Here is a 21,292-nt window from a genome sequence, read left to right on the forward strand (position 1 = left end):
TTTGGCTTTGTATCTGGTTTGACTGAATTTCTGCTGATTGACCTCCACTATTTCCTTCTTGCTCATGAATTGTCTAGAACTTCTCATGTGCCCACCAGGTTTTGTTTACAACCACCCTATTCCTGCGCCAAGATCACCAACTTCCCTCTAAGCCTCTGTATTAGTCAGTGTTCTCCAGAGAAACAGAATGAAGAGAGAGAGAGAAAAGGAGAGAGAGAGAGGAAGATTTATAATACGGAATTGACTCATGTGATTATGGAGAAGACTAAGTCCCACAGTTGCCATCTGCAAGCTGGAGGCCCAGGAAAGGTGGTGGTGAAATTCAGTCTGAGACCAAAGGCCTGAGAACCAGGGGAGCCAGTGGTGTAAATCCCAGCCACAGAGCAGAAGATGAGATGAGTTGCTCCAGCTTGAGCAGTGAGACAGGACAAATTAAAGGGGTGAAATCTTGCTTCCTCCATGTTTGGTTCTATTTAGGCCTTCAAAGGATTGGATGTTACCCATGCACATGCACGTCGGGGAGGGTAATTTACTGAGTTCACTGATTCAAATGCTAATCTTGAGAAACACTCTCACAGACACACCCAGAACAGTGTTCAATCTAGGCACCCCGTGGCAGTCACGTGAACATATAAAACTAACTATTACAGCCTCTAAGTCATTCTGGGGCTTCTCATCATATGTGTCACTCCAGCTGTCCTTGTCAAACTCTTCAGGAGGCTGAGCTGAGGAAAGCTCCCAGTGCAGGGTTGCCCAGTGCATCTCTCAGAGCTTTCTCTTCGGCACCCTTCTGAGGCATTGAGGGAGGAAATATGTCTGCCAGCTCTCCCTTGGAGTGGGTCACTTGATTCTTCAGGCCATTAATTTCAATGATTATTATTGTGGCTGCTATTGCCCCCAGTTGGAGAAATCTTGACCCAAATGTGATTTGGGTTGGGGATATGATTTAAGTTAGATAGTATCTTCTTTTGCAGAGCTTTTCATAGCACATAGACCTTTAGGGGAATTGGGAGGGTGCAAACCACACACGGTTTCCTGGGCAATGTGTAAATGCAGCCCACCCTGGACTATACACATACTGCTTCTCCTTTCCCCCATCCCAGTTCTGGAAAGCTACTGATAATGGCTTTTATTATGATCTAATTAAAATACTGAAAACATGAGAATAACGGTTAGGTAAGTGATGAGGGAACCTAAAGTGGTATTATACAACCATTTGTAAAATAATTATGAAGACTCTCTAGCAACCTAGAAAATATTTTTGATATAAAACTAAGAGAAAAAAGTAGAATACAAAATTGATAAGCAGTTAAGATTTGAAAAAGCAAAATATTTTGCTCCCACATGGTGTGAATGATAACTGTCATTTAAAGAAAATCCACAGGGAAATTACTTATAATCCCATCATCTTAAAAACCAAAATATTTTCATTTTTTTCTTTGTCATTTTTGGCTCATTATGCACTTACCAGATTCTCTCTGGTTTCTTTGCCTTTGGATATGTTATTTTCTTGGAATACCTTTTATCATATTCTCTAACTAGAAAATTAAATCATTCAATCATTTAGCATATATTTATTAAGGGCCCTATAATATGCACTAGGAAGATAATAATGCAATCTCTAAAGGAACAGTTCACTCCGTCACGGTCCTCTTATTAAGACAAATCTTAAGGAGAACTCCCTTTGTAATGCCTTCTTGATCCTACCCTCGGATCAACTGAGTGTTTCCTCCTCTGTATATACTACTCTAGGAGCATTTATCAAATTGTATTGAATGATTATTTATTGTATTTCTCTTTAGCTAGACTCTGAGCGTATTGAAAACAAAGACTGTCCTATTTCTTGTTCCAAGCCCAGGGTCTAAAAATATACCCACTTTATAGTAGAGAATAAATGATGGAGAAAAGGAAGAGAAAAATGGAGAAGTCGAAAGAGGATAAGGAGGATATGAGAGATTAGTGCTGAGAGAAAATAAATGAGTTTGATATATGCAGATATGGTTTGACTACAGCACAGGGAACAGCAGCTTCAAACCATCAAAATAGCAGTTCTACTGGCGTGCAAGGGAATGACCTCCAGGCCCTTGGTTTCATTAACTTTGAGCTTGTTAAACTGAACAGTCAACCTATTATCCTACGTTGTAAATTATATTTATTTTATGATCCATCGTTAGCCAGAACAATACAAGTGGTGGAGTATCATTATGGAAATTTAATTACCTCTTATGATTAGTTAGATAGATGTTTTGAAGATAATGTTTGCCTCTTAGAATAATAAAACTGTAAATGTTTTTTCTTATTAGTTTGGATCAAATAGAAGGTATGGTTCGTTTCTTTTTGTTTGTTTGTTTTTTTAAGATTTATCCACAGACTTGGGTTTTAATGATTACTGATTTCTCAGGATTACATGTGCAAGAGTTCTCTCTGTCTGTCACCCTCCTGTTTTCCACCCCCTTCACTTACCACTCTCACACACACACCTTACCTCAGTGTCAGAGGGAAAATAACTTTACTTTCTTTGTTGGGCTTCCCAGAAATCCAAAAGAAGAATTCAAAATCCCTTCCACAGCATCATTTTTCAGATCACTAAATGATTTCTCATAAATTTACTCTAGAGGAAGGTTTAAGTTGTTTATTCCTTTCTTAAAAGCAAGATTGTTTGGTACTTGACTACGATGACAACATGATTTTAGTAATAAATAGTCTTTTGAGACTCCTCACTAAATATTTGATGTTTAAAGGTACCCATGATTTTCCAGTCTTTGAACTTGTGTGGAGTCAACCATTTATTTATTCATCCATTCATTCAATTCTTTGTGAAGCAAACACTTGGATGCCTAGGTACATGACTGGGACTAGGATAGATCACAGAAATACAAATACTAACAAAATAAGATCATTTGTTCTTAAGGATCTCACAATTTAGAAGGAAAGAAAAAATAAGTAAAATCAACTGATAACTATAAAAGAGAAGTATATAAAACGTGATACAGAAGAGAGAAGAGTGGAGGGTCTACTTCTGCCTGGGAGGGTGTTAGTAAAGCTTTTCTGTTAAATCCAGTCCCTAAGCATGTAATGAATTCATTGTGAGTTTCAGCAGGTAGATTATGAATCACCTACCTTACGAGAGTTAAAAGAACAAAGTTCACTTCATGTGTGTCATTAGTATAATGACAAATGTGAAAAGTAGGCTCAGATTGCCAGAAAAGACACCAGAGATGAAAAAATAAATAAGATTCACTCAGTGATACAGAAAGAAATCAGTGCAAAAAGGAAGCATAAAAGGAAGCACTAGTAAAGGAATATGCTTGCAGACCCCAGATTTAGAAGAGTTGTAGATGACAATATATAGGTAAGGATTAATCAGACTCTGAACTAGTTTTCTGCAAACCCATACTTACATATATGTAGTTGGAGTGGTCCAGGATGCAGTCCGACCTGGAAAAATGCTGGAGACCACCATTCCAGGGCCCGATGCACTTTATTCAAGCTTAGTGTAACGCCATGCACGTAATGAGTGCTGGTGTCCCATACAGAGAACACTGAAGCTGGAACAAGCTCCTCAACCACCACTCTTATCTCCCTGTTCAATACAGCTTCAGACAAGTGCATTCATGAATTCACTACAGTAGAACTAGAATAGCATCAGTTACCCAGGTGTCTTGGAGAGTCATGCTGAAAGGGACTTAGACATTCTTGGGGACTATCCTATAGAGTATTAATTAGATTTTGGGGGCATAGGGAAGAGGTAGCCAAAGAAACACTCTAGAACTGGCTGAAGGGAAAAGTGGAGGGGGTATCAAAATAGTGCAGAGGAATCTAACAGAACACAAAGGCAGAAATGTTGCTCAGCCTCGTGAAAAGACCAGAACTACCAGAAGATCCCATCTTCTCTTATCTTTGCAGCTTTCTCTTGACCTTTTTCATTCTTTATTCTCAGTCCAGGAACCAACTTTTTCTTTCTCCAAATCCATTTGACATATCTTGTTTTCAAAAGATTTGCCAGATTAAAGCTATAATCTCTCATGCTCCTTTAGACATTGCTGAAAACAGATAAATTTATTCTACATAAATTCAGATGTCCAAACCTGGTACTATATGGATTCGGATGTAGTTTTTGAAGAAGGAGATTGAATGTAAAGATGTCATGACCACTTCATTTTCCCCCAAATTTCCCATACTCTCTTAAACATATAGAATAAATGTGAAAAAGAACATTCAAGAATGATAGTTTTATTTTTCATAAAAAAGAAAATTAAATGATTTGGAAAACAAACACTGCTTGAATAAATTTACTGTCAATTTTATTGCAAAACTTGGGAACAAATCAAACTCAACACTGAAAATTTTTAAAATATAGATTTAAAACCAAAATCCATGTGAGAAAATGTGATTGAACAAAATGATATTGACTTCTGTGATGCTGAATATTGCTACAAATATTGGTATTCCTAATCATGTATTCATTCATTCACTTATTCTTTTCCCAGGTTTATTGAGGCATAATTGACAAATAAAATGTATATGTTTAAAATGACAATGTTATGATTTAATATATGTTGATAAGATCATATGGTTTTTATCTTTCATTCTGCTAATGTGGTGTATCACATTTATTTATATGTATATGTTGAATCATCCTTGCATGCATGGGGCATGATCCTTTTAATGTGGTGTTGAATTTGGTTGACTAGTATTTTGTTGAGGGATTTTGCATCTATGTTAATCAAAGATATTGGCCTACAATTTTCTTTTCTTGTAGTGTCTTTGTCTGGCTTCGGTGTCAGAGTAATCCTTTGGTCAAGGTAATCCTTAGTGTCAGGTAATGACTTTGGAAGTATTCTCTCCTCTTCAACTTTTTGGAAGAGTTTGAGAAGGATTGGAGTTAATTCTTCTTTAAAAGTGTGGTAGAATTCACCAGTGAAGTCATCTGATCCTGGGCTTTCTTTGTTGGGAGATTTTTGATTATTGATTCAATCTCCTTACTTGCTATAGGTCTAGTCAGATTTTCAATTTCTGCGTGATTCAGTCATGGTATGTATGTTTCTAGGAATTTATCCATTTCTTCTGGGTTATCCAATTTGTTGGGATATAAGTATTCATAGTATTCTCTTATGATCCTTTGTATTTCTGCAATATCAGCTGTAATGTCTTCATTGTTATTTCTGATTTTATTTGTCTTCTCTTTATTTTTAGTTTAGCTAAGGTTTATCAATCTTGTTTATCTTTCAAGAAACTGGTTTTTAGTTTCCTTGATATTTTCTATTGTTTTTCTAGTCTCTATTTCATTTATTTGTGCTCTGCTACTAGTTATTTCTTTCCTTCTGCTGACCTTGGACTTAGTTGGTTCTTCTTTTTCTAGTCCCTTGAGGTATAAAGTTAGGTTGTTTATTTCAGATCTTTCGTTTTTCTTAATGCAGTCATTTATTGCTGCAAACTTCCCTCTTTGAACTGTTTTTGTTGCATCCCATAAGTTTTAGTATGTTATGTTTCCATTTACATTTGTCTCAAGATATTTTTTTTATTTCTCTTTTGATTTCTTCTTTGATTCATTGCTGTCCAGGAGTGTGTTGTTTAATTTCCATGTATGCAAATTTTGTAGCTTTCCTCTGATTGTTGATTTCTAGTTTTGTGCCACTGTGGTCAGAAAAGATACTTGATATGATTTTAATTTCTTGAATTTGTTAAGACTTGTTTTGTGATGTAACATATGATCTATGATCTATCCTGGAGAATGTTCTGTGTGAAGAATTCCTGAGAAGACTGTGTATTTTGCTGGTGTTAGGTATTTCTGTTAGGTCCATTTGGTCTAATGTGTAGTTCAAGTCCAATATTTCCTTATGATTTTCTGTCTGGATGATCTATCCATTGATGACAGTGGAACATTGAAGTCCCCTACTATTGTTGCATTGTTGTCTATTTTTGTCATCAAATCTGTTAATATTTGCTTAATATATTTAGATATTGCAATGTTGGGTGCATATATATATTTACAATCATTATGTTCACTTGATGAATTGACCCCTTTATAATGGCCTTCTTTGTCCCTTGTTACAGTTTTTGGCTTAAAGTCTATTTTGTCTGACATAAGTATAGCTACTCCTTCTATCTCTTGGTTTCCATTTACATGAAATATCTTTTTCCATCCTTTCACTTTTAGCCAATATATGTCCTTAAAGCTGAAGTGAGTCTCTTATAGGCAGCAAAATTTGGATCTTTTTTTTTTTTTTAATATGTTCAGGCACTCTATGCCTTTTGATTGGAGAAATTAGTTCATTTACATTTAAAATAATTGTTGATAGGTATGGATTTATTATGACCATCTTGTTCACTGTCTTCTCGCTATTGTATAGTTCCTTTGTTCCTCTCATGCTCTCTTCCTTTGTGATTTGATGATTTTCCATAGTGGTAGGCTTTGATTCCTCTCTCTTTATCTTTTTGGTCTCTACTACAGGTTTTTGTGGTTACCACAAGGCTTACATAAAATAACAGTACGTTTTAAGCTGAAAATAACTTCAATTGCATGCAAACTCTACCCTTTTGCTCCCCCCCATACATTTTATGTTTTTGATATCATAATCTATACATTTTTATATTGTGTATCCATTAACAAATTATTGTAGCTGTAGTTATTTTTTAATACTTTTGTCTCTTAACCTTTATACTAGAGTTAAGTGATTTATATACCACCATTATGGCATTAAAGTATCCTGAATTTGACTATACACTTACCTTTACATTGAGTTTTATACTTTCATGTGTTTTTATACTACGAATTAGTTCAGCCTGAAGAACTCCCTTTACCATTTCCTATAAGGCAGACCTAGTGATGATGAACTCCCTTAGCTTTTATTTGTCTGGGAATATATTTATTTCTCCTCCATTTCTGAAGGACAACTTTTCTGGATAAAGTATTCTTAGTTGGCAGTTTTGTTCTCTCAGCACTTTGAATATATCATCCCACTCTTTCCTGGCTTGCAAAGTTTCTGTTGAGAAATTCACTGATAGCCTTATGGGGGTTCCTCTGTATGAGTTGAGTTTCTTTTCTGTTGCTGCTTTTAAAATGCTCTCTTTGTTTTAATTTTAACAGGTTTGTTATAATGTGTCTTGGTGAAGTCATCTTTGGGTTGAAGCTGAAAGGGGACTTACGATTTTCATGTACGTGGCTGTCCATATCCTTTCCAAGATTTGGGAAATTTCCAACCATTATTTCTTTAAATAATCTTTCTCCCCCTTTCTTTCTCTCTTCTCCTTATGGAAATCCCATAATGTGAATTATTGTTCCACTTGATGACGTCCTATAATTTATGTAGGCTTTCTTCAGTCTTTTTCGTTTTTTTTTTCTTTTTTCATCTCTGACTTGATAATTCCAAATGACCTATTTTCAAACTTACAGATTCTTTGTTCTGCTTAATTAGGTCTGATGTTGATGCTCTCTACTGCATTTTTTATTTTATTCATTGTATTCTTCAGTTCCAAAATTTCTGTTTGGTTCTTTTTTAAGAACCTCTGTTGAACTCATTTCGCTCATGTATTGCTTTCCTGATTTTGTTGACTTATCTATCTGTGTTCTCTTATAGCTCACAGAGCTTCCTTAAATAAATTATTTTGAAGTTTTTGTCAGGCAATTCATAGATCTCCATTTCTTTGGGGTCAGTTATTATAAAATTGTGTTCTTTTGGTGGTATTGTGTTTCTTTAATTTTTCGTATTTCTTGTATCTTTATGTTGATGTCTGTGCATTTGATGGAGCAGTCACCTCTTTCAGACTTTATAGAGTGGCTTTGGTGAGGGATGACCTTCAATTATGGTTGAGTGTGAGGGTGCTGGCTGGGTGGGATATGGTAGTTCTAGCTCTGGGGAGGGCTCTTTGGGGTAATCTCCACGTAACTCCATCAGCTGTGGTCAGACTCAGTGAACATTGTGCGAGTTCTCAGCAGCCAAGGCTGTGGGTGTTCACTGTGGCAGTGAGGTCTTCAGTGAAGAAGGCTGCTGGGGACCTTTTGATTATTTTTCTTCCACAGGCAGATGTCATGGCCAAGGGGATCCCTCTTGGCATCAGATCTAACTTGCCAGCACCCTCACAATGGTGGGTGCCTGTGAATTAGCTACAGAACTGGCGTCTGGAGTGGTGGTGCTCATAGAGCAACAGAAAGCTCTGATCTAGGTTGCTAGCTAACCCACAGTGGTAGTGGCTTTAGTGGCCAAGGTGCGGTCACTTGCAGACCAGACATGCAGCCAGGTTCAAGAGCTGCAGGCAGGCACCTGCCATATGGCTAATACTGGTAGCCCCCCACCCTTTTTCTTTGTTCCTAGCCATCCCCAGATGTCTCTGCTCAGCCAATCCTCCCAGAAATCCTTTCTGTGTCATTATTCTTCATATTTTGCTCTATGTCGCTGTAGGTTCTTTTTTTTTTTTTTTGAGGAAAATTCCTACATATGCTACAACATCCTTGAGAATATGATGTTAGGTGAAATAAGCCAATCACAAAATGACAAATACTGTATGATTCTCTTATTTTTTCCCTTTTCCTTTTTTTATTGAGATTTGATTGACATATAACATTGTGTAAGTTTAAGGTGTACAACATGTTGATTGAATCATTTATATATCGCAACAAGATTACCACCATAGTATTAGCTAACACCTCTATCACATCACATAATTATTACTTCTCTTTTGTGGTGAAAACAATTAAGATCTAGTCTCTTAGCAACAATGAAGTTTATAATACAGTATGGTGACGACGATCACTGTGCTGTGCATTAGCTCACAATCTCAGGAGTTCCAAGGGTGAAACTGACCCCTGTACACAGAGGGCAAGGAAAGACTTAACAGAGAGGCAGACCACTCCAGATTGGTAGGTGGCAGGTTTAATAAGCAAGGGAACTTATATACGAGGCTTGTCTTGGGCGGCTGCAAAGCAAGTAGATCTCCGCACCCGCCTGCCGGAATCCTCTATGAAGGCCTTAACTGGGCTCAGTCATGTGTTCAGTCCAGATGGTCTCAACACCTCGCTCTCTCAAGGCTACATCCTTGAAATGCTGCTAGTACGGGAATAGTAGGTGGAGCATACATTCCAAGGACAGGGGACGGGGAGAGGAGCCTTTGATTGCCCAAGTCCAACTTGAGGGTCAACCCACAGTCACATCCTCTCAATGATCTCCAAGAATTAAATCGCCAAGACTTTTTTAATCTATTAGTTGCAATTTTGTACCCTTAAACAACCTTTCCACAATTCCCTCATCACTTACCCCCACCCCGCCCCAATCCTCTGGTAACCACCGTTCTACTCACTCTTTCTACTAGTTTGGCTTTTTCAGGTTCCACATATAAGTGATACCATGCAGTATCTGTCTTTCTCCGTCTGACTTATCTCACTTAGCATAATACCCTCAAGGTCCATCTGTGTTGTCACAAATGGCAGGATTCCTTTCATATGAAGTACTTAGAGCAGTCAGAACTCCACAGACAGAAAGTAGAAAGATGGTTGCCAGGGGCTTGGAAGAAGGGGAGAATGAGGAATTATTGTTTATTTACAAGATGAAAAGTCTTGGAGATGGATGGTGGTGATGGTAGCACATTATGAATGTTGTCATACATTCACTGAACTGTCCACTTAAAAATGGTTAGCATGAGGCCAGCAGGTGACACAGCAGTTAAGTTTGCATGCCCTGCTTCAGCAGCCTAGGGTTCGCCAGTTCAGATCCCTAGCACGGACATACACACCACTCATCAGCCGTGCCATGGTAGCATCCCACATATAAAACAGTGGAAAATGGGCACAGATGTTAGCTCAGGGCCAATCTTCCTCAGCAAAAACAGAGGAGGATTGGTGATGCATGTTGGTTCAGAGCTAATCTTCTTCAAAAAAAAAAAGGTTACCATGATAGAGTTTATGTTTGTGTATTTTACCACAATAAAAAAAAATGGTGAAAAAATCACTGCAACTCAAATCAGTATAAACAGAAAATCCAATAAAAATATGGGCAAATAATTTGACCAAAGCAATTCACAGAAGAGAAAAATCAAACGTCAATTATCATATTCAAAGATTCTTACTCTCACTGGTAATCAAAGAAATGGAAATTAAATAAAAAATAGAATGACATTTCCCTCCTTCCACTTATACCACCACCCCCCGTATGGCAAATAATTAAAGTCTGTTGATGCAAATATTATCACAGACATGAAGCAATGGAAACTCTTCCACAAAGATATTGGAATTTGGAACAGGTACAGACTTTTTGGAGAATGACTTGACAATATATAGTAAATTTAAAGATGTACCTGTCAAGCTGTTATGAACCAAAGTGGGTTGGCCTCCAGGCGAGTTAAGTCAGACTCTCCACCAGAAGTAGTTGTCTCACACAGTAAGGGATATTGGCAGCAAATAGGAGACCATGGGGAATCATTTCCAAAGTCATGGCCTCTCCAAACAAAGGGAAGCAGGGACATTTTTTCAAATGGGGAATGAAAATTCAAAACGGAGAGGTGGGTATTCACTTGCACAGGCTCAGCTGGAAAACCTGCTTCCACATACACTGCAGGTTATGGTGATAAGGGCTAAGCTCCTGCTAGAGAGAACTTAGCATTAAAATCCAGCAAAGGTCATAGATGGAGCTCTTGTGGTGAGGTTTGGTCTGGTTCAGGGTGGTTGGTGGTTGCATCTCCTTAAAATAACAAAAAGAAAAAGAACAATTTGGAAAAACCGGTAAAATATCCAAACCCACCCTTGAGTTCCTTGGGGTAACTAGTCAGTGACAAACCCAGAAATTCTACTGCTAGGTATAAATCCTAGAGAAATTCTCACATTTATGCACAAGGAGATATGTACCAAGCTAATATTGTGTGGCATTGTTTGTAATACTGAAGATTTAGGCAGCAACCTAGATGTTCATTAAAAGGATGGGTAAGCACTTTTCTATATTTATACAATGGAATACTATTGAGAACTTAAAATGCATGAATGACGTACTATGGATAAATCAGAGAAAAATAATGTTAAGGGGAGAACAAAATATATAGATATTCTGGAACTAGCTTTATATATATAGTTTGAAAACATGTACATAAAATGGTATGCAAAACAATTCATTTATAGACATAATTAAGTAGAAATAGTATAAAAGCATATATAACATTGTTAAACATCAGTTTCAGGAAACCAGTTATCTCTGGGGAGGAGAGAGCAAAAAGAAGTAAGAGAGACTTTATTTTATCTATGACGTTACCTAAAAGAATGATTTAAAGCGTGTATGGTAAAATATTAAGACCTGATATAATTGGGTAATAATAAATGTTTTCAATAATAAATGTGCCTCAATGTTTGAATAATTCACACTAAAATTACCTGAAAATAAGCATTAGTCAGCACCCTGGCCATATGTAAAGGTCCCACATAATTGAAAAATATCATAAGGACTTTTTACTGACATTTGCTAGGACTTGTTACTTGAAGAGGATTATGTCTATAGAACAAACTTATTTATGTTATTCATATTGTCTTCTTAGTTTCTTATTGAAAGTTAGGAGACATTTCATTGCTATGAAACAAAATTAAACAAAAATAACACTATTGCTCGAATTCATGAAATGTGTAACAAAATTCAAAGTAAATCCTCTATATTCTCAGGCCGCTCCTCTTTCCACTGAAACACAATTGTCTCCTTTTTTTTTAAACTTTACTTTTGAAATTTAGGAGGGAAACAAGAAAATCGTAATAATATCCTTTGTGACAGGCATCACAAATTATGATAATATAAGACATTTCCTAAGCTCTATGGTGTTTCCAGAGCCCCAGCACGTTAGTTCATTTAATCGTGGGGCATCACTAAACATTAAAAGTATGGATAATTGTGGTCCCTCACTTGTCTTCATTTTCTCTCCTGCGGCTTCTTTTTTCACTGATGACTGAATAATAAGAATAATAGTAATAACAAAATTGATGAACTAGAAGATTTATGGGAAAGCTTGGCTTGACAAGGGGAGAGTTTGTCTGAAAATGAACATTTTAGTGATATGCGCCAAATCTCTCTCATCACCAAGGTTTTTGTGGTTTCCAGTAGAGACCTCAAAGTACAAGAGGCTATGTGCGAACATGAAATGATGTGAGGTTCATTAATTTCAATTTTCAGTTTAAATAAAAGAGAAAATACGCTTTGCCAGGCTGTCTGAACATCTTCATTCAGTGGCAGGAACATCTCCAGGGATTCCGTCTGAACCTAGGGCAGAGAAAAGCCTATTGAGCTTCTCTTTGTGTTCTTACCTTGGACATAAAATATTTCTCACTATACCGGAGAAACTGGGTACCCTCTGTTGAAATTGACTCATGGGTAGTCAAGAAACTGGGGGGCTTGATCACAAAGAGCTCTCTTTCTCTCTCTCCTTTCTTTTTTTCTTTAACTATTATGTTCGTGAAAGGGCTTTATGTTGTGTTTCTCTTTGGCAAAAATCCCTAACTCACAGATCATCAGTTCTTTGTAACAGTTATAGTTCCTACAGCACAGCATGACTCAGGACAGTAAAGATACTAGAGACAAGTTCTCAACGTGTGTAAATCATAGTGACTAAATGTGGAGGACTCTAATAGGAGCCTACGGGAGACTGGGAGAAAACAGGAAAATGCAAAAACGAAATGAGATGAAATAAAATCTAACTAGATACCTGAAATCAGTAATGAAATTTCTGTTGCGATTTTAGGACTAACTTTCCTGACTAATCTCCAGGGTAACTTGACCCTGAATTGAGGGAATACTTTTCCAAGTCAATCAGTCCTGAAGATGAATTGAAGGCCCAAGGTCTAGACACTGGTTCCCTGCATCACAGCCTTGCTCGTTGCCTCCTTCTCCAAGCCCTGTGAGAATCCTGGCTCAGGCATCCAGGAGAAAATACTTCAGACATTGGTATGCCCCCATTATGCTCTTTGAAATATCGCTTTCCACAGAAGAGCCCTGGAAAGCAATCTGAGTAGCCAGATAGCTACTGGATTAGTAACATAACATCTAGTAACTCCTCTGATGAAGAGGAAATGGTTCAGATATTAATAATATACATCTAGAGCTGAACTGTCTAGGTTTATATTCTGGCTCAGCCACTTTCTGGCTTTTAAGAGACTGTACTTAGTAATATGTATACAGTAACATGTGCATTGTAGAGTGACAATTTACTTACCATTTCTATGGGAAATGCCTATTGGAAGCTGTTACATGCTTTCACCACACAAAGTCCATGTTACTTTGTAACATTCTCCAATAAACATCTTCCATGTGAAAGTTCTCTGAATTTTGGCACACAGTCATGGGCCACTAGTCTAGCTGGATAATTTCCAGAGTTTTTATCTTCAGAAAAAAAAAGAATAAAATATCAAGGCAAGATGGGATACTTTTTAGAATAAATAGGCATTGCACCCCCCCCACCTTTGCTTTTGTGTTTTTTCTTAACCAATGAAGACTGACACTTGTTTGCTGAAACATGGGCTTAAATTATTCCTACTCTCTGCTTTGCTGGAAAATTTCATTTAGTGGAACTTCCTGCAGAATCTCAGCCTTTGGATGATATTCTTTTTCTTGAAGTTTTCTCCACTTTAATATCCTTGACTTTCTTAATATCCTTATGTCCTTGTTCTTCTATAATTCTTCTTATTGAAAGTCTCCATCATGATTTCTCTTTGTCCCTCATCTCATTAAAAAGATTAGTTTTCCTCAGAGTTTATCATCAGCTGTTTTCCACTCTCACTCCACTAAATTCCTCTCAATCTTTTTGAGTCATAAACCTCTTTCAAAAATCTGTTGAAAACAGGTTCCTCTGACTTTCAGAGGAGTCAGAGTTGGGGAGGGTGGGTAGCAAGAGACGTATTCACAAATTTTGCATTTAGTTTTCAGGGATTTATTAATCCCCCTCCTTATACCTCCTACTAGAAAAGTCATCTACTCCCAAACTTCAATATCCAATCTGTGTTGATTGTCTTAAATATGCATTTTTATTTTCAGTCTCTTTCTAGGGCTACAGAACTGTAGGTACCCAAGTAGTGAATGTGTCCATTTGCAAATTGCATAAGCACCTCAAACTTGCCTAAACCAAACACATCTTCCCATCTAAATCTATTATTCTCTGCCTTGTTGTCTGAAACAGTGGATGACGCCTCCATCACCCAGGCAACCACGGTTAAAATCTTAGTCACCCTAGGTGTTTCCTCCTCCCTCACTTCCTACAATTAATTATTTATCAAGTTCTGTCATTTTTGCTTCCTACAAATCTCAAGGACATGTTTTGTTTTCTCACTGTCACTGTCCTATTTCAGATCCTCATAACTTCTTGCCCATGTTAGTAACATAGACTCCTTAAATTATCTTTAAGTACATAATTGAAAGATCTATTGTAAAAGATCCAAGCAATATAAAAGTACAAAAGGTAAATTTTTTGCTTCCCTACCAATTCATTGAACCCAATCTCTCTCCCCTCCCACAGACAGACCCACTATTGAGCATTTGCTACATATTCCTTTAGTTCTTGTTCCTCTACATTCACAAACATATGCATGTACAGATGCAAAATATAGGGTTTGACTTATTTTTTACGTAAATGGGAAAGTGCTTTACATAACAGTCTCTCACTTGATTTTTTCGTCACATAATAAAAGATTTGGAGAAATTTCTATTTCAGTACACGTGGATGCACGTGATACTTTTAATGGCTGCTTAGTATTCCATTACCAGGGATGTAAGATATGTGATTTAGCCTTTTGATGAGAATGTAGATTGCTTTCACTTTTCACTATTGTGAATTGCTATCATCCTTGTGCATACGTCTTATGTGTGTATGAGGATACTTCCAAAGATTCCTAGCAGTGGATATCAGAGACTACTTATCTGCTTTCCTACCTCTAGTCTCAATCCTTGACAATCCACCTTCATTTATTTACTAACAAGAAAAAGAATCTTAGCATCTACTATTCCTCAGGTTATGCTGGGCATTTGGTAACAGAACTACTTGACATCATCCCTGTTTTCAGGGAGTTCAAAATGAAACAGAAGAGACAGACAAGTAAACAGATGACTAAAGTGCAGTATGGTGAGGACAAAACAGAAATGTGCAAAGGTGTTCTCTCAGAGAACATTAAAAAAAATCAGCTTATTCTGCAGGCAATGAGGAAGTAGGAGATACTAATAGAAAGGAAATTCCTAGCTACTACTTGAGTGAGAAATGGTAATTGGCTTGATGTGGAAATGACGGGGCTTTCCAGCAGAAAGAATAACCTGTGATTTACTTATTGAATGCCAAGCTGTGCTATGCACTGTTCTAGGTACTGGAATTACAGGCATGAGCAAGACAGGAAAGGTCTCTCCTTTCACGGAACTTTCCTTATCACGGGGGGCGGGGATGGGGAGGAGAACTAATACAAAGATGAAAAGAAGATGTATGATACAATTCAAATTGTGACAAATGTTATGGGAAAGAAAGCAGAGCAATGGGATCTGAGAGTTGTTAGGGATAAATATTAACAGATAGAGACATATTAATAGATAAAGACATCAGTAAAGCTTTTCTTCAGGAGGTTACATTTGTCTTGAGACCTGAATGGTAAGAAGAAACCAGCCACAACAAAATCTAGGTGAAGAGGCACATGGGAAGCCAAGACCCGAACAAATAAAAAAGCTGAGTTACAATGAGAACTCAGGTCAGTCTGATTGCCTCCCTCAATTAAATAACAAGGAGTTATGTCGAAAGTCAGTAAGTCTCTTCATTTTTAAAAAATAATTTAATTTAGTATATATAAAATAACTTTTAACACAAATGTTAAAAACAATTTTGCTATAAAAATTTATAAGATAAAATCACTGAAAAACAAAGGAAACTTGGAGAAGAATATAATTGACGTTACATAAAGGCAGGTTATTATTCCTGTCTCAGATTTTTACCATGAGTACAAACCAGAGCTAAATGCCAAACTGAGCAACAAATCATTACAAACCAAAAGAATATTTTTTTCCATTATTCACAATAAAAAGTAAAAATGACTATAACTATTGTTCATAATGATGAGTGTTTAAGGATTCTTTATTACACATGGAAGGAGTAGTCATCTTGATAAATGTGTAGAGTTAGACTGTATTTGAGAAGTACTTCCTATTCCAGAAAAAAAATCTTCAAATTGTCATCAGTCTTTGACCCTAAGTAACACTATAAAGGTAGCATCTTACAATTTGTTCCATTCAGACCTTCCTTTAATTACATGTCAGCTATCCAAAAAATTCAACATTACTCATATGTTTCATGGAGATTTTTCAGATGAAAAATCTTTTTGAAGTACCTAATAAATATGAGCAGCAGTCCTGTATAGCTCAAAAACAAGCTTGAGCAAAGCATGGCCTCTGTCCTCAAGAAGCTTAGAGTCTAATGAGAGATGCTTACAAATGGAGCTGAGTGTGATTTGAATATTCTGTACACAGTTTGGTTATCTATTTAGTATAAGTGAGGGTTCTTCATAAAGCCATTCTCTGAGGTTCTTGAGGTGCAATATTCAGCACTTACGGAATAAGATTAAGTTGCTATAAGGACAACATCCCAAGACTATTTGGATGTTTAGTTTCAACTATTATCACATTGTTTTTCTTCTCTCAGGCTAAAAGAATATAATGCAGTGTATAATCTTAAAAATACACTATCATGCATAGAAAAATCATTGAGGAAATACCCCAAAGTACTACCAAAGTTATTTCTGGGTATTACTACGGATTTAAAAAAGTATTTTCTGTATTTCTGATTTTATAACCAGATAATAACAAACCTGATTTTAACAGTAAGATAAGTGTCTCTCCTTGAAAATATAATAATTAAGAGCTTGGTTTTCAGAGACAGTCAAACCAAAGTTCTAATTCTGTCCTTGCAAATTAATAGTTGTGTGATCTGCAGCAATTTAGCTTCCTAAGCCTTATTTTTCCTGAATTTTAAATGGATGAAATAATATCTAGAGCAGTGCTTTTGTGAGGATTAGATAAAATTTTGTGCTACATGATCAGAGATATTTAACGGAAATTATTAGAATTCTTCCATTCTTAAACAGAGCAACCCTCAATAAGTTTAAGAAGATTGAAATCATTGTGGTTTTCCAACCACAATGCTATGAAACTAGAAATCAACTACAAGAAAAAGCTGAGAAAGTCAAACATATGTGGAGACTAATAAACATGCTACTGAACAACCATTGAATTAGTGAAGTCAAAGTAGAAATCAAAAAATACCTAGAGACAAATGAAAATGAAAACACAACTTACCAAAACTTATGGGAGGCAGCAAAAAGCAGTATTAAGAGGGAAATTTGTAGCAATACAGGCTCACCTCAAGAAACAAGAAAAATCTCAAGTAAACAAACTTACAGTATACATAAAAGAACTAGAAAAAGTGGAACAAACAAAGGTCAAATTCAGTAGAAGGAAGGAAATAATAAAAAGCAGAGCAGAAATAAATGAATAGACACTAAAAAAAATGATAGAAAGGATCAATGAAACTAAGAGCTGGTTTTTTGAGAAGATAAATAAAATTGACAAATCCTTAGCCAGACTCACTAAGAAAAAAGAGAGAAGATTCAAATAAATAAAATCAGAAATGAAAGAGGAGAAATCACAATGGACGCCACAGAAATACAAAGGATTAGAAGAGAATACTATGAAAAGATATACACCAACAAGTTGGATAATCTAGGAGAAATGGATAAATTCTTAGACTCATACAATCTCCCAAACTGAATCAAGGAGAGATAGAGAACCTGAGAGACCAATCATAAGCAAAGAGATTAAAACAGTAATGAAAAAACTCCCAAAAAACAGAAGCCCAGGACCAAAGTGCTTCTCTGGTGAATTCTACCAAATATTCAAAGAAGACTTAATACCTCTCCATCTCAAACTATGCCAAAATATTGAAGAGAAAGAGATGCTTTCTAACTCATTTTATGAGGCCAACATTACCCTGATACCAAAACCAGACAAGGACAACACAAAAAAGGAAAAGTAGAGGCCAATATCACTGATCAACATAGGTGCAAAAATCCTCAACCAAATACTAGCAAATCGAATACAACAATACATTAAAAGGAGCATACATCACAATTAAGTGGGATTTATTGCAGGGATGGATCAACATCCACAAATCAATCAAGGTGATACACTAAGGAAATGAAGAACAAAAATCACATGGTCATCTCAATAGATGCAGAGAAAACGTTTGATAAGATCCAACATCCATTTATGATAAAAACTCTCAATAAAATGGGTATGGGAGGAAAGTACCTCAACATAATACAGGCCATTTATGACAAACTGACAGCCAACATCACACAGTGGTTAAAAACTGAAAGCTATTTCTCTGAGAACAGGAATAAGACAAGGGTGCCCACTCTCACTACTCTTATTCAACATAGTAGTGGAAGTTTTAGCCAGAGAAATTAGGCAAGAAAAGGATATAAAAGGGATCCAAATTGGAAAGAAAGAAGTAAAACTGTCACTATTTGTGGATGATATGATCCTATATATGGAAAACCTTAAAGAATACAGAAGAAAACTATTAGAAATAATTGACCACTACAGCAAAGTTGCAGGGTATAAAACCAACATACAAAAGTCAGTTGCATTTGTATACATTAGTAACAAACTAGCAGAAAGAGAAGTCAAGAATATAATCCCATTTATAATAACAACAAAAAGAATTAAATACCTAGGAATAAATTTAACCAAAGAGGTGAAAGACCTATACACTGAAAACTATAAGACATTATTGAAAGAAATAGGAGAAGACATAAAGAAAGGAAAGACATTCCATGCTCATGGTTTGGAAGAATAAGTATAGTTAAAATGTCCATATTGCCTAAAGCAATCGACAGATTCAACACAGTCCCAATCAGAATCTCGAAGACATTCTTCATGGAAATAGAATAAAGAATTCTGAAATTTATACGGAATCACAAAAGATGCCAAATAGCCAAAGCAATCCTGATAAAGAAGAACAAAGCTGGAGGCATCACTATCCCTGACTTCAAAATATCAAAACTAGCGTAATCAAAACAGTGTGGTACTGGCACAAAAACAGACACACAGATCAATGGAACAGAATTGAAAGCCCAGAAACAAAGCCACACACCACACATCTATGAACAGCTAATCTTTGACAAAGGAGCCAAGGACATACAATGGAGAAAGGAAAGTCTCTTCAATAAACGGTACTGGGAAAACTGGACAATCACATGCAAAAGAATGAAAGCAGACCACTATCTTACACCATACACAAAAATTAACTTAAAATGGATTAAAGACTTGAACATAAGACCTGAAACCATAAAACTCCTAGAAGAAAATATAAGCAGTATGCTTTTTGACACTGGTCTTAGCAACGTCTTTTCAAATGCCGTGTCTACCCAGGCAAGGGAAGCAACAGAAAAAGTAAACAAATGGGACTACATCAGACTAAAAAGCCTCTGCAAGGAAAGGAAACCATGAACAAAGTGAAAAGACAACCCACCAAATGGGAGAAAAATATTTGCAAATCATTTATCTGACAAGGCGTTAATTTCCAAAATATATAAAAAATTCATACAATTCAACAAAAAAAAAATTAACAACCCAATAAAAAATTGGGCAGAGGATATGAACAGGCATTTTCCAAAGAAGATATACAGATGGCCAATAGGCACATGAAAAGGTGTTCAACATCACTAACTATTAGGGAAATGCAAATTGAAACTACAATGAGCTATCACCTTACACCCATCAGAACAGCTATAATGAACAAGACAAGAAATAACAAGTATTGAAGAGGATCTGGAAAAAAGGAATCCTCAAACACTGCGGGTGGGAATGCAAACTGATGTAGCCACTATTGAAAAAAGTATGGAGACTTATGAAAAAGGAAAAGTAGAAATACCATATGATCCAGCTATTCCACGGCTGGGTATTTATCCAATGAACATGAAATCAATAATTTGAAAAGATATATGCACCCCTATGTTCATCACAGCATTATTCACAATAGCCAAGATGCAGAAGCAACCCAAGTGCCCATCAACAGCTGAATGGATAAAGAAGATGAGGTGTATATATGTATACAATGGAATACTACTCAGCCATATAAAAGGCAAAATCATGCTATTTGCGACAATATGGGTGGACTTTGAGGGTACTATGCTGAGCAAAATAAGACAGACAGAGAAAGACAAATGCTGTATGATTTCACTCATATGCGGAAGATAAACAAATAAACACTTAGATAAGGAGAACAGATTGGTGGTTACCAGATTAGAAGGGAGTGCAGGGGTAAAGGGGCACATATGTATGGTGATACATAAAAACTAGACTACTGGTAATGAACACGAGGCAGTCCATAGAAAAATTGAAATATAATAATGTACACCTAAAATTTACACAGTGTTATAAGCCAATGCAACCTCAATAAAATAATTTTTAAAAGAATTCTCCTATTCTTTGTCATGAAAAGAGTGTGAGTTCTGAAGAAGATCCTTTGGTTTTGTTGACCAATATCACAAAGGTGCCAATAATTTATATTCCAAATGAGATAATTTTAAGAATAAAAAAGGACACTAAAATCAATTAAAATTATGTAATTTTAAGTCAATATATAATTTTAATTATGTCAATACATATGTTGACTAATTGGTTTATTAGTCTTATTGCTTTTTTTAAGCTATGTTTTTTTGGTGAGGAAGATTGGCCCTGAGCTAACATCTGTTGCCAATCTTCCTCTTTTTTTTTCCACCCCAAAGCCCCAGTACATAGTTGTATATCCTGGTTAGAAGTCTTTCCAGTTCTTCTATGTGGGATGCTGCCACAGCATGGCTTGATGAGCCATGGTGTTTAGGTCCATGCCCAGGATCTTAACTGGCACAGGAAGAATTCTAAATTCTAATCCATATAGGCTGTGGAAGCTGAGCAGGTGAACTTAACCACTCAGCCATGAAGTTGGCCCCCAGTTTATTATTCTAGCTGGCCTATAAAATAGTTCTATTAAAACTATTTTCAGGGGCCGGCCCCATGGCCGAGTGGTTAAGTTCATGTGCTCCACTGCTGCAACCCAGGGTTTTGCCAGTTTGGATCCTGGGCGTGAACATGGCACTGCTCATCAGGCCACGTTGAGGCCGCGTCCCACATGCCACAACTAGAAGGACGGGGAGGGGGAAGGGATTTGGGGAGATAAAGCAGGGAAAATAAAGAGAGAAGATTGGCAACAGTTAGTAGCTCAGGTGCCAATCTTTACAAAAAAGAAAAAACTCTTTTCAAGGGCCAGC

Source organism: Equus przewalskii, chromosome 8, assembly GCF_037783145.1.
Source record: "Equus przewalskii isolate Varuska chromosome 8, EquPr2, whole genome shotgun sequence".
NCBI classification, from domain to species: domain Eukaryota; kingdom Metazoa; phylum Chordata; class Mammalia; order Perissodactyla; family Equidae; genus Equus; species Equus przewalskii.